This window comes from Chiloscyllium plagiosum, unplaced genomic scaffold, assembly GCF_037043375.1.
Source record: "Chiloscyllium plagiosum isolate Xiang-an unplaced genomic scaffold, Cpla_swu_hap1 HiC_scaffold_18, whole genome shotgun sequence".
NCBI lineage: Eukaryota > Metazoa > Chordata > Chondrichthyes > Orectolobiformes > Hemiscylliidae > Chiloscyllium > Chiloscyllium plagiosum.
The window spans coordinates 1732498-1747057 of record NW_028270156.1 but is presented as its reverse complement, the minus strand read 5'-3'; the positions used below and the strand labels follow the sequence as shown (position 1 = coordinate 1747057).

General features: G+C 43.4%; 1 protein-coding gene across 7 annotated transcripts in view; it reads right to left on the bottom strand.

Moving 5' to 3' along the window:
* Positions 1 to 14560, bottom strand: part of LOC122557603 (SH3 and multiple ankyrin repeat domains protein 2-like) — a 1564835-nt gene that overhangs the window by 394221 nt on the left and 1156054 nt on the right. The window lies entirely within an intron of this gene.

Here is a 14560-nt window from a genome sequence, read left to right as displayed (position 1 = left end):
ACCTTGGGTTTCCCAGGTTGAGACCTGCCAGATTTGCAAATTGATAATAGCATGTTGAGGTCTGCAGCATACCCAAAACCTTCATGAATGACATCTCCTTAATGCAGGAGGTTCAAGGATTGATAAAGACATACTAACAACGGAGAAGGGTAAGAGCTAAATTAGAGTCAAATCAGACACAGAAAGACAAATGAAAGACAAATGAAAGAGAGTGCAGGATTTGTGGTGCAGTGGCAGTGTCCCTACCACTGGACTGAGAGGCCCAATTTGATGTTCCACCTGTTCCAGAGGTGTGTAACATCATCTCTGAATCAGGTTGATTTGAAAAAGAGATTAAATTTTAAAAAAGACTAAATTCAGAGGGGGAGAAAAGAGGTGACCAGACCTTGAATCTCCAGGTTGCAAATTGTTCTTGTCAGCATGAGAATCTACTCCTAATTGTTCTTGTTGCTGACAGCGTTGGTGGTCATCTTTTAAACTTCTATTAATTCTGTAATGGTGCAGAACAGATAGTAAGGTTGCAAAATAACCTCAGGGTACTACAGGCTGTTTGTCTGATGTCAGGAGTACGTGAAAATATTAGAATCTGTGATAAGACCATAAGACATAGGAGCTGTAGTCCAGTTTGCCCATCAAATCCATTCACCATTCAGTGAGATCATGACTGATCTGATAATCCTCAACTCCACTTTCCTGCCTTTTTCCCTTCACCATTCAATTCCCTTCCTGATTAAATATCTGTCTCTTTCAGCCTTGAATACACTTAACAAACCTCAACAGCCCTCTGTGGTGAAAGAAAATCCCCCAGATGCACAATGCCCTGAGAGGAGAAATTCCTCCTTATTGTGGTCTAAATGGGTGACCCTTTATTCTGAGATGATGCCCTCTGGTTGTTGACTCCCTCACTGGGGCAAAGAACCTTTCTCCATCCATTGTGTCAAGTCCCTTTTTGAATCTTGTATGTTTTAATAAGGTTGCCTCTCAATCTTCTAAGATCCCATGAGTACAGGCCCAGTCTCCTCTCACTCTCCTCACAAGGCAGTCCCTCTGTGATTGGTGTTAGCCCAGTGAATTACCATGAGTACAGACCCAGTCTCCTCTCACTCTCCTCACAAGGCAGTCCCTCTGTGCTTGGTGTTAGCCCAATGAATTTTGTCTGCATTGCCTCTAATGTCAGTATATTCTTCCTTTGATAAAGAGCACAAAAATATCCATTTTTATACTCCATTTCCTTTTAAATAAATCACAGTTCCATATGCCTTTCCCAATTACTCACTGAATTTGAATGCAAACCTTTTGTGATTGACACATAAGGATCAAATTCCCAAATCTGTAGCTTTCTGCAATATTTCTCCATTTAAATAACATTCAGCTTCTCTATTCTTTCTACCAAAGTGAATAACCTCACATTTTCTCTCATTACATTTCACTTGCCAATAGTCATCCACTCACTTAACCTGTGAATACCCCACTGTCATGCCACCCTCACCACGTGCCTTCCCACCTATTTGTGCATTATCCACAAACACTGCTACCGTACAATCACTTCCAGCATCCAAGTCATTAATATATACTGAGAACAATTGTGGCCCTAGCACTGAGGCTCTCCAATAGTCACAGATTGCCATCCTGAAAGAGCACCCATTATCCCAAGTCTGTCTTCTGGCACTTAGCCAAACCCCAATCCAGGCTAATATGTGGGGAGCTGCAGAAGGACTTGAACAGGCTGGGAGAGTGGACAAAGGAGTGGGAGATTGTATACAGTCTGGGAAATTGTGAGGTCATGTACTCGGTAAGAAGAATAAAGACATCGACTATTTTCTAAATCGGAAAATCTTTGAAAATCTGATGTTCAAAGTGACTCAGGAGTACTAGCTCAGGATTCTGTAAAGGTTAACATGCAGGTTCAGTTGGCAGTTACGAAGTCAAATGCAATGTTAGCATTCATTTCAAGAGGGTTAGAATACAAAAGTGGAGGTATACTGGTGAGGCTGTATAAGGCTCTGCTCAGACCACAGTTAGAATATTGCGAGCAGTTTTGGGAACTGTGCTGGTGTTGGAGTGGGTCCAGAGGGGGGTTACAAGAAAGATCCTTGGGACAAAGGGCTTAATATGTGATGGATGGTTGAGGATCCTGGGTCTGGGGGAATCTCATTGAAACTTATAGAATAATGAGAGACCTGGATAGAGTAGCTATGGAGAAGATGTTTCCCCCTAGCAGGAGCAGACTCGATGGGCTGAATAGCTTAATTCTGCTCCTATACCTTCTGGTCTTATGCTATTCTCAACATTATGGACTCATCTTATTAAGCAGCCTAATGTGTGATACCTTATCATGATTACCTTATGAAAATCCAAATATTTTGTATTAAATATCATCCAAATATCTACAAGTTCTCCTTTACCTATTCACTTATTACCTCCTCAAAGATTTCTAATAAATGTTTCAGGCTAGGTTTCCCCTTCATGAAGCTACGCTGTCTCTGCTTGGTCAGAGTGTGCATTTTGAAACATTCTGCTGTTCCATCCTTTCTAATAGACTCTAACATTTTCCCAAGAGCAGATATTAAGCTAACTGGGCTATAATTAACTTTTCTTTTGTCTTCCTCTTTTTCTGGATAAGCAGATTTCTAAGCCTCTGAGATTTTTTTCCAGGTTCTTGGAAGATGAGTACCAGTGAATTCACTGTCTCAGTAGCTACTTTATTTGAACCCTCAGGTGCAACCCCTCAGCTCCAGGGGATTATTGGCCTTTAACCACATTAAGATATGAATGGTTTCCAAATATCTAATGTGTTTATTTCTTGGCCACCTTTTACCCCTTAGTTATCTATTTTTAGAATACTATTAATGTTTTTGACCGTGAAGATTGTTGGAAAGTATTCATTCACCTCATCCGTTTCCCCATTATTATTTCCCCAATTCATTCTCGAAGAGGCCTATGTTCACTTGGATTTTTCTCTTCTTTTTTGGTATATCAAGAAGCTCTTACTGTCCACTTTCACATTACTAGCTAGCTTACCCTCAGTTTAGTTTCTTGACTTTAACTAATTTTTTAAAAGCTTTCCCAATTCTCTGGTTTTCCTCTAATCTTTGTCAAATTGATGCTATTTCTGTCAAATTGATGTTATAAAGGATGCAATGACTGGTTATACAGAAAATAAATGATTGAGCAGCATCAACATAGATTTCAGGGGAAGTTTTGTTTGACAAACCTGTTGGAGATTTTTTGAGGATATTACCAGCAGAGTCAACAAGAGATCAAATGGATGTAGTGTGTTTGGATTTTCAAAAGACTGGATAAAAACCTGTGCAGGAAGTTAGTAAATAAAACCAGCAAGTGGGAACAGGGTCATATTTGTCTGGATTGTGGATTGGCTAACAGGATGAACATTTGTGTGAATGGGTCATTTACAGGGAGGCAGGCTGTGACCAGTCCGCTATCACACGGATCATTTGCCCAAGCTGTTTGCAATTTATCAATGATTTTGATTTCGGGTGGCACAGTGTCTCAGTGATTAGCACTGCTGCCTCACAGCAGCAGAGACCTGGGTTCAATTCCCGCCTCAGGCGACTGACTGTGTGGAGTTTGCACATTCTCCCCGTGTCTGCGTGGGTTTCCTCCCACAGTCCAAAAAAATGTGCAGGCCAGGTGAATTGGCCATGCTAAATTGCCTGTAGTGTTAGGTGAAGGGGTAAATGTAGGGGAATGGGTCTGGGTGGGTGCGCTTCGGCGGGTTGGTGTGGACTTGTTGGGCCGAAGGGCCTGTTTCCACAGTGTAAGTAATCTAATCTAATGTTTGCATTTGATACAAAACTTGAGGGAAATCTGAGTTGTGAGGAGGATGCCAAGAAGCTTCAAAGGGCTTTACATACTGAGCATGTGGCATTGAGGATGTGGCATTGAGCACGTACGGATGAGGAAAAGGCTCTGGACAGGATGAGCCAGCTGACCACGGCACCATGGTGCAGAAGGCCATTCAAGAGGGGGGAGCTAATAGACAAGTAGTGGTTATAGGGGATTCTATAATTAGGGGGACAGATAGTATCCTTTGCAAGCCGGATCGGGAGTCTCGCATGGTGTGTTGCCTACCCGGTGCCAGGGTTCGGGACAACTCTGACCGGCTTGAAAGGATATTGGAGCGGGAGGGGGAGGATCCAGTTGTTGTGGTCCACGTTGGGACTAACAACATAGGCAAAGCTAGGATGGAGGACCTGTTTGGGGATTATCGAGCACTAGGAAGGAAATTGAAATACAGGTCCTCAAGGGTCATAATCTCCGGATTACTGCCCGAGCCACGTGCCAATTGGCATAGGGATAAGAAAATTAGGGAAGTATACACGTGGCTAAGGGATTGGTGTGGGAAAGAGGGATTCCACTTCATGGGGCATTGGCATCAGTTTTGGAACCGGGGGGATCTGTACCGTTGGGACGGTCTCCACCTGAACCGATCTGGTACCAATGTTCGAGGGAGGATAAATAGGGTGGTCAGTAGGACTTTAAACTTCTGAGTTGGGGGGGAAGGGCAAGTGAAAGCGACAGAGAGTATGGAGTCAAATGGAAAGATAAGCGGCAGGATAGCATATGTGCAGGCAGATTTAAACTTGAGACAGACTGGGAATGCAGCAAAAATGAAGGATAACTTAGGACATCTTATGACTTCCAATATCTCTAATGATAAGAAAGTTAGCATTAAGGCACTTTACCTGAATGCAAATAGCATTCATAACAAAGCAGACGAACTAATGGCACAGATCATCGTGAATGATTATGATGTGGTAGGCATCACAGAGACATGGTTACAGGGGGGTCAGGACTGGCAGTTAAACATCCAAGGGTTTTCAACTTATCAAAAAGACAGGGAGGTGGGCAGAGGGGGTGGGGTTGCCTTGTTAGTTAAGAACAAAATTAAATCTATGGCACTGAATGACATAGCGTCGGATGATGTGGAGTCTGTGTGGGTGGAATTGAGGAACCACAAAGGCAAAAAAACCATAGTGGGAGTTATGTACAGACCTCCTAACAGTGGTCAGGACCAGGGGCGCAACATGTACCGGGAAATAGAGAAGGCATGTCAGAAAGGCAAGGTCACGGTGATCATGGGAGACTTCAATATGCAGGTGGACTGGGTAAATAATGTTGCCAGTGGATCCAAAGAAAGGGAATTCATGGAATGCTTACAGGATGGCTTTTTGGAACAGCTTGTCATGGAGCCCACAAGGGAGCAGGCTATTCTGGACCTAGTGCTATGTAATGAACCAGACTTTATAAAAAATCTTAAAGTAAGGGAACACTTAGGAAGCAGCGATCATAACATGGTAGAGTTCAGTCTGCAGTTTGAAAGAGAGAAGGCAAAATCGGATGTAATGGTGTTACAGTTAAATAAAGGTAATTATGAGGGCATGAGAGAGGAACTGACGAAAATAGACTGGAAGCAGAGCCTAGCAGGGAAGACAGTAGAGCAAAAATGGCAGGAGTTTGTGGGTAAAATTGAGGACACTGTACAGAGGTTCATCCCCAAGAAGAGAAAGATTATCCGGGGAGGGATTAGACAGCCATGGCTGACAAAGGAAGTCAGGAAATCTATCAAAGAAAAAGAGAGATCCTATAAAGTGGCCAAGAGCACTGGGAAATCAGAAGATTGGGAAGGCTACAAAAACAAACAGAGGGTAACAAAGAGAGAAATAAGGAAGGAGAGGATCAAATATGAAGGTAGGCTAGCCAGTAATATTAGAAATGATAGTAAAAGTTTCTTTCAATACATAAGAAACAAATGACAGGCAAAAGTAGACATTGGGCCACTTCAAACTGATGCTGGAAGCCTAGTGATGGGAGATAAGGAAATAGCTGGAGAACTTAATAAGTACTTTGTGTCAGTCTTCACAGTGGAAGACATGAGTAATATCCCAACAATTAACGGGAGCCAGGGGGCTGAGTTGAGTATGGTTGCCATTACAAAAGAGAAAGTGCTAGAAAAGCTAAAAGGTCATAAAATTGATAAATCTCCTGGCCCCGATGGGCTACATCCTAGAGTTCTGAGGGAGGTGGCTGAGGAAATAGCGGAGGCGTTGGTTGAGATCTTTCAAAAGTCACTGGAGTCAGGGAAAGTCCCGGATGATTGGAAGATCGCTGTTGTAACCCCCTTGTTCAAGAAAGGATCAAGACAAAAGATGGAAAATTATAGGCCAATTAGCCTAACCTCGGTTGTTGGTAAAATTCTAGAATCCATCATTAAGGATGAGGTTTCTAAATTCTTGGAAGAGCAGGGTCGGATTAGAACAAGTCAACATGGATTTAGTAAGGGGAGGTTGTGCCTGATAAACCTGTTGGAATTCTTTGAAGAGGTGACAAGTAGGTTAGACCAGGAAATCCCAGTGGATGTGGTCTACCTAGACTTCCAAAAGGCCTTTGATAAGGTGCCACACGGGAGGCTGCTGAGCAAGGTGAGGGCCCATGGTGTTCGAGGTGAGCTACTAGTATGGATTGAGCATTGGCTGTCTGACAGAAGGCAGAGAGTTGGGATAAAAGGTTCTTTTTCGGAATGGCAGCCGGTGACGAGCGGTGTCCCACAGGGTTCGGTGTTGGGGCCGCAGCTGTTCACATTATATATTAATGATCTGGATGAAGGGACTGGGGGCATTCTAGCGAAGTTTGCTGATGATACAAAGTTAGGTGGACAGGCAGGTAGTACTGAGGAAGTGGGGAGGCTGCAGAAGGGACTAGACAGTTTGGAGGAGTGGTCCAGGAAATGGCTGATGGAATTCAATGTGAGCAAATGCGAGGTCTTGCACTTTGGAAAAAAGAATACAAGCATGGACTACTTTCTAAACGGTGAGAAAATTCATAAAGCCAAAGTACAGAGGGATCTGGGAGTGCTAGTTGAGGATTCTCTAAAGGTAAACATGCAGGTTGAGTCCGTGATGAAGAAAGCGAATGCAATGTTGTCATTTATCTCAAGAGGGTTGGAATATAAAAGCACTGATGTGCTACTGAGACTTTATAAAGCTCTGGTTAGGCCCCATTTGGAGTACTGTGTCCAGTTTTGGTCCCCACACCTCAGGAAGGACATACTGGCACTGGAGCGTGTCCAGCGGAGATTCACACGGATGATCCCTGGAATGGTAAGTCTAACATATGAGGAACGGCTGAGGATCCTGGGATTGTATTCATTGGAGTTTAGAAGATTAAGGGGAGATCTAATAGAAACTTACAAGATAATACATGGCTTGGAAAGGGTGGACGCTAGGAAATTGTTTCCGTTAGGCAAGGAGACTAGGACCCGTGGACACAGCCTTAGAATTAGAGAGGGTCAATTCAGAACAGAAATGCGGAGACATTTCTTCAGCCAGAGAGTGGTGGGCCTGTGGAATTCATTGCCGCGGAGTGCAGTGGAGGCCGGGATACTAAATGTCTTCAAGGCAGAGATTGATAAATTCTTGATGTCCCAAGGAATTAAGGGCTACGGGGCGAATGCGGGTAAGTGGAGTTGAAATGCCCATCAGCCATGATTGAATGGCAGAGTGGACTCGATGGGCTGAATGGCCTTACTTCCACTCCTATGTCTTATGGTCTTATGGTCTTATTGCCAACACAGCGCAGCAGTCTCCCTTGTGCCAGTTATTTTTAAACAAGTTGCAGATGGAAATGCTGTGGATAAGTGTGAGGTGAAGGCCCACGAGTAATTATGAAATGGTGACAGATGGATGTGAGAGAGCGACCGTGTCCAAAGGGAACTGGATATCCTTGCTCACAAGTCAGTGAACAGTAGCACACAGGAACAGCAAGCAATTCAGAGGGAAGGATATGATTGTGTGAAGGGTACAGAGGCTGGCAAGCCTCACTCCAACTGTATCAAATACAAGTGAGACTGTACCGGGTGAGACTGTACCGGGTGAGACTGTACTGGGTGAGACTGTACCGGGTGTACTGTGTTCACCAGATTGATTCCTAGTTTTGATACAAGTACAAAAATTGTACAAGACTTTGGTTCGGCCGCATTTAGAATACTGTGTACAGTTCTGGTCACCACATTACCAAAAGGATGTGGACGCTTTGGAGATGGTGCAGAGAAGGTTTACGAGGATGTTGCCTGGTATGGAAGGTGCTAGCTATGAAGAGAGGTTGAGTAGGTTAGGACTGTTTTCATGAGAAACAAGGAGATTGAGGGGGGAACCTGATTGAGGTTTACAAAATCATGAAGGATTCAGACAGGGTGGATAAATATAAGCTTTTTCCCAGGGTGAAGGATTCAATAATGAGACGTCATGGTTTCAAGGTGAGAGGTGGATAGTTTAAGTGGGATACACGCAGCAAGTACTTCACACAGAGGGCGGTGGGCGTTTGGAACACGTTGCCAGCAGAGGTGGTAGAGGCAGACACGGTAGATTCATTTAAGATGTGTCTGGACAGATGCATGAGTAGGTGGGGAGCAGAGGGATACAGATGCTTAGGAATTGGGCGATAGGTTTAGACAGTACATTTGGATTGGCTCAGGCTTGGAGGGCTGAAGGGCCTGTTTCTGGGCTGTGAATTTTTTTTGTTCTATGTTTTTTGTTTTGACTAACTTATGAGGAGAGATCAAGGAGACTAGACCTCTATTCTCTGGATTTTCAAACAGTTGGAAGTGGTAAAGATGCTGCTCCTGGTTGTGGGCTCTACAATCAGGGAACACTGCCTCAGAATAAGAGATGAGTAATTTTGTATGGAGATGAGGAGGAACTTCCGCACTCAAAGGGTGAAGCTCGGTCATTGAGAGTACGTTTGAGAGAGAGATTGATATATTTTTAGTTACTAGTCACATCAGGATAAATGGGGAGAGTGTGGGGAGGCAATGGCCTAGTGATATTATCACTGGGCTGTTAATCTAGAGACCCCAGGTAATGTTCTGGAGACCTGTGTTCGAATCTTGCCGTGGAACTTGAATTAAATTAAAATCTAGCATAAAGAGACCATGAATCCATTGCCAATCATTGGAAACCCATCTGGTTCACTAATGTCATTTAGGGAAGGAAACTGCCATCCTTACCTGGTCTGGCCAACATGTGACTCCAGACCCACAGCAATGTGGTTGACTGGTAACTGATTAGTGATGGGCAATAAATGCTGCCTAACTAACTGCACCCTCATCCTGTGGTTGAATAAAAAGAAATGACATTGAGCTAGATGATCAGCCATGATACAGAAAGGTGGAGCAGGCTTGAGGGGCTCAACGGCCTACTTGTGTTCCGAGATTGTTGTGTCTTGAGCCACTGATGCTGACCAGCAGTATGGGAAAATTAACATTGCAATTATGATATTAATACCACTAATAGTAAGCTCCAACCTTTTTTTGGAGAGTTTATTTGGCAATTAATGTGCAAATGTACAACTCAAATTTTGTAAATGTGTGGAGATTGAGGACAGGATGCGTTTTATGTTCGGGTGAAGATAGAATGATGTAAATTACCACCAGCTTCTGGTGATTTTCCAATTCGTGCAACATCTCTACAGCTGTCAGCTTCAAAATGATTGGTATTGACTTGTTTTTTGGCAGGAATATCTGGGTCAATTTTCTTGTAATCATTCCAACCTGCTTCATGATGTAGTGCATGATAGAATACTATTTTAAAAACCCATTAACGTGAGCTTCATCAATATTATAAAGGAAGTTACAATTCTGATGTTGCTACATCAAGTGTTCAACTGTCACTTTAATTCTGCCCATCCTACAGAGTTCTGAAGGGATCCTACTAACCTATATTAACACTTTACCTTAATTATAGAAGGTTGTATAATCAAACAGTTACAAGACTTCTGGAAAATATTCCCTTGCTGCCACTTTAACAGAATACATACTGATGTGGAATGGACTGCGGCTGCATTAAAAGGACTGTCCGAGTTAGTGTTGTACAAAATAATGGTTCTGAAAGGGTTAATGCTGATGATTGCATTAAGCCCACTCAATCTGTTAGTGTCATAAGGGTTGGGATGGGGACATCTGCAAGAGCTCAAAGAGGATAGACCTGTTATCCTCAGTCTCCCAGCAACCTTCATAACAATATCTATCACAAATGTAACCCATACCAGATTACTAGCATGCAATAAACTGCACTCTGATTACAACAGGCGCCTCTCTTCTTTAGCCACCAGTGATTATCCTTGACCACGTGAGACCAGACCGGCCTGTGGATCCCAAGATAAAAGGAGGATGGTGACAGAAAACCTACCCCATGGAGTTCAAGTGTCTAGCTCATTCAGATAACACGGTGGCCGTGGTGTTCACCTGAAGATTTAATTTGGTTGCACCATTGCAACATTGAGAATGACGTTTAATTGGAGAGGGAGAAGGAGAGGGAGCAGATCGAGCTCAGTCAGAGAGGGAACAACAATCCATATGTATACTCTGTCCTTTGTATGATTGTGAAAAGAAGCCAAGCTCTGGTAAACCAAATCCCGACCACACTCACTGAGGATAGAGTGACAGGGAGATCAATACTGAGAGCCATACCAAGGTGGTAGCCTGCTGTAGACTTCCTATTTTTTATTTCCATTCTGTTCAACAGAGCAATGTATTAATGGACGGCTGACTTTGCAATTGGTCAGGTTAAACTACCAGGGGGTGTAGAAATTGCCCTGATTCATTTCCACCAACATAAAACTAGTTTACCCACCAACACAATAAAGTAACGAGTGAGATGCTCCGGTTGCTGCTCCTCCCTAGCTGCCCTTTAAATAATAACTCCATGGTAAGAGATTGTAACATCATGTTGCAGTTCTAGTGGTGGCACGGTGGCTCAGCGGTTAGCACTGCTGCTTCACAACACCAGGGTCCCAGGTTCAATTCCAGCCTCGGGTGACTGTCTGTGTGAAGTTTGCACATTCTCCCCGTGTCTGTGTGGGTTTCCTCTGGGTGCTCCGGTTTCCTCCCACAGTCCAAAGATGTGTATGTCAGATGGATTGCCCATTGTGTTAGGTGCATTAGTCAGAGGGGAGTGGGTTACTCTTCAGAGGGTCAGTGTGGACTTGCTGGGCCAAATGGCCTGTTTCCACACTGTAGGGAATCTAAACGATTCTAATTGCAGCCTTTCCTCACCACTCAAAGGTGAACTCCACCCAACCAGAGAGACTATGTTCAAAATACAAATGTTAACTCAAACAAGCAACTTACAACAATTCAGGAAAGGGAACGACAGGCATAAAATCCTTTCGATCATGATATACATCCACCTGTCTTTCTTACAAACTCTACCTCAATACAATTTTGCACGCCCATACATTTGGGGTTATGACGAGAGTCCAGGTCTTATATTTTCAATAGCTACTTATAACCTAAAATTTAACAGAGCCCGTAAGACATTTATAATTGCTATGGACACAGGAATTTCAGACAAAAAGTGAAATTTTCAAGGGAATTGGGTGGAAAGTGAATTTTAAACCATTTACTGATAATGAAGGCAATGAGATATAGAATTAATATTCACATTTTAGCTTTGAGTGTTAATTAAAAGGTCAGGTCTGAATCTACAAAGACCACACTGTGTGCAAGTTGGCTGCTAAATTTCCTTCATTAAAATAGCAACTACATTTCAATGATACAGTGCATTATCTCTAAAGCATGAAGGAATGGCTGTTTGTGAAATCTACTGGGTCAACTGACATGCTTCTCAACAAATAGGGGAGAAAGAAGAGGAGCTGCAAACTGCTGGAGTAAGAATTCCCGAAAGATTTTTCAGAAAGACATGAAGTATTGTTATTGAGGAAGCTGCTCCATGAAACTGGCCGGGGAGCCAATGGGCAGCAGCATAGGGAATGCAGCACAGACAATCCAGCCTCAGACATCACAACCCCCTGGACTCAACACTGACTGAACTCTGCCCGACCTTGTGGTTTCCATACTTCTGCAGGTTTCCATTCTTTTCCTTCCAATCAGTAACTCGCCAGCTGATGGGATGTCCTTTGTTTCCATTCTCTTCACATCTCCATTGCAACTCTTTGATGAATTTGATATCTCTGACCTTCCACCCTGTCACAAGCCTGCCTTGTACACCAGTTCCATTCACTGCTTGCTCAAAATCTCGTACATGATGGGATGACAATGTGGCCATCAGGAAAACTGTCAGTTCAGTTGGTAGCACTTGAACACATGACCTTCTGACTCAGAGGGTAAGTCCCATGGAAAGGCTTGAGCACAAATATTAGGGATAATGCTCCAGCACAGAGCTGATGGAGTGCTGCAATATTGGGAATGTCATTTTGTATATAGGATCATCAGAACTGGGAGCAGGAGGAGACCATTCAGCCCTTCAAGCCTGCTCTGACATTTAATTCGAGCATGGTTGATCTCATCTCGGCCTTGACTCCACTTTTCCTGCCCACTCTCTAGATCCCTTCAACCCATTACTCATAAAAAAAATCTGTATATCTCCTTCTCAAAGTTACAAATCCACTGCACTCTGGGGTAATGTATTCCACAGTTTCACACCTCTTTCCTCCTTCTTTCAGTTATAAATCTGCCATCCCTTATCCTCAATTAGATCTCCTCTCATTATCCAAAACTCCAGAAAGTATCGGTCTAAAGTGTACAATCTGGTAAGGTAAACCCTCACTTCTGGAATCAATCGAGTGAACATCCTCCAAACTGTACCCAGTACAACTATATCCCTCCTCAGGTAAGGGAACCAAAACTGGTCTCACCAATGCTGCAACACTTCTCTACTTTTATAATCTATTCAGCTTCCTCATTACCTGCTTTCCTGCATATTCGTTTTCTGTGATTCGTGCACAATTACACCCAGATCCCTCTGCACTGAACCACTTTGTAGTTTCTCTCCATTTAAATAATAGCTTGTCTTTCTATTCTTCCAGTCAAAATAGATAACTTTGTACTTATCCACATTAAACTCCATCTGCAAAGCCTTGGCCTAGTGACTAACCTCTTCACACATAAATGTCTTATTTCTTTATTGCAACGTACATTCCTACCTATTTGACTATAGTACTTTCTATTCTGAAGTCACTTCACCTGATGATGGAGCAGCGCTCCAAAAGCTTGTTATTTCAAATAAACCTGTTGAACTATAACCTGGTGTTGAGTGACTTCTGATTGAGTCGACCCAGCCCAACACCAGCACTTCCACATCATCTTTGGACTGTGAACAAAGAACCTTACAGCATAGGAACAGGCCCTTCGGCATTCCAAGCTTGCGCCGATCCAGATCCTCTATCTAAATTGCCGTCTATTTTCTGAGGATCTGTATCCCTCTGCTTCCTGCCCATTCATGTATCTTAAATGGCGCTGTTGTGCGCACCCTACCTCCTCCTCTGGCAACGTGTTCCAGGCACCCACCACCCTCTGCGTAAAGAACTTTCCACGTATATCTCCCCTAAACTTTTCCCCTCTCACTTTGACCCCTGGTAGTTGAGTCCTCCACTCTGGGAAAAAGTTTCTTGCTATCCACCCTGGCTATACCTCTCATGATTTAATAGGCCTCAATGAGGTCTCCCCTCAACTTCCTTCTTTCCAATGAAAATAATTCTAATCTATTCAACCTCTCCTCATAGCTCGCTCCCTCCATACCAGGCAACATCCTGGTGAACCTCCTCTGCACCCTCTCTAAAGCATCCACATTCTTTTGGTAATATGGGGACCAGAACTGTACACAGTATTCTAAATGTGGCCGAACCAAAGTCTTATACAACTGTAACATGACCTGCCAACTCTTGTACTTAATATCCGTCTGATGAAGGAAAGCATGCTGCATGTCTTCTTGACCACTCTATTAACCGGTGTTGCCACCTTCAGGGAACAATGGACCTGAACACCCAGATCTTTGTACATCAATTTTCCCCAGGACTTTTCCACTTACAATATAGGTCGCTCTTGAATTGGATCTTCCAAAATGCATCACCTCGCATTTGTCCAGATTAAACTTCATGTGTTATTTCTCTGCCCAACTCTCCAATCTATTTATATTCTGCTGTATTGTCTGATAGTGAAGGGGACTATCAGCCACTCCACCAATCTTAGTGCCATCTGCAAACCTGCTAATGAGGCAACCTACACCTTTCTCCAAGTTATTTATGTATATCACAAATAACAGTGGTCCCAGCACGGATCCCAGTGGAACACCACTGGTCACAGTTCTCCATTTTGAGAAACTCCCTTCCACTACTTCTCCATCTCCTGTTGCCCAGCCAGTTCTCTACCCACCTAGCAAGAACACACTGGACCCCATGCGACTTCACTTTCTCCATCAGCCTACCGTGGGGACCCTTATCAAACACCTTACTAAAGTCCATGTATCTGACATCTACATCCGTTCCCTCATCAATCAACTTTGTCACCACTTCAAAGAATTCTATTAGGTTTGTAAGCCATGACCTTCCCTGCACAAAACCATGCTGCCTATCACTGATAAGCCTATTTTCTTCCAAAAGGGTATATATCCAGTCCCTTAGTATCTTCTCCAATAGCTTCCCTATCACTAACATCAGGCTCACAGGTCTGTAATTACCTGGATTATCCCTGCTACCCTCCTTAAACAAGGAGACAACATTAACAATTCTCCAGACTTCTGGGACC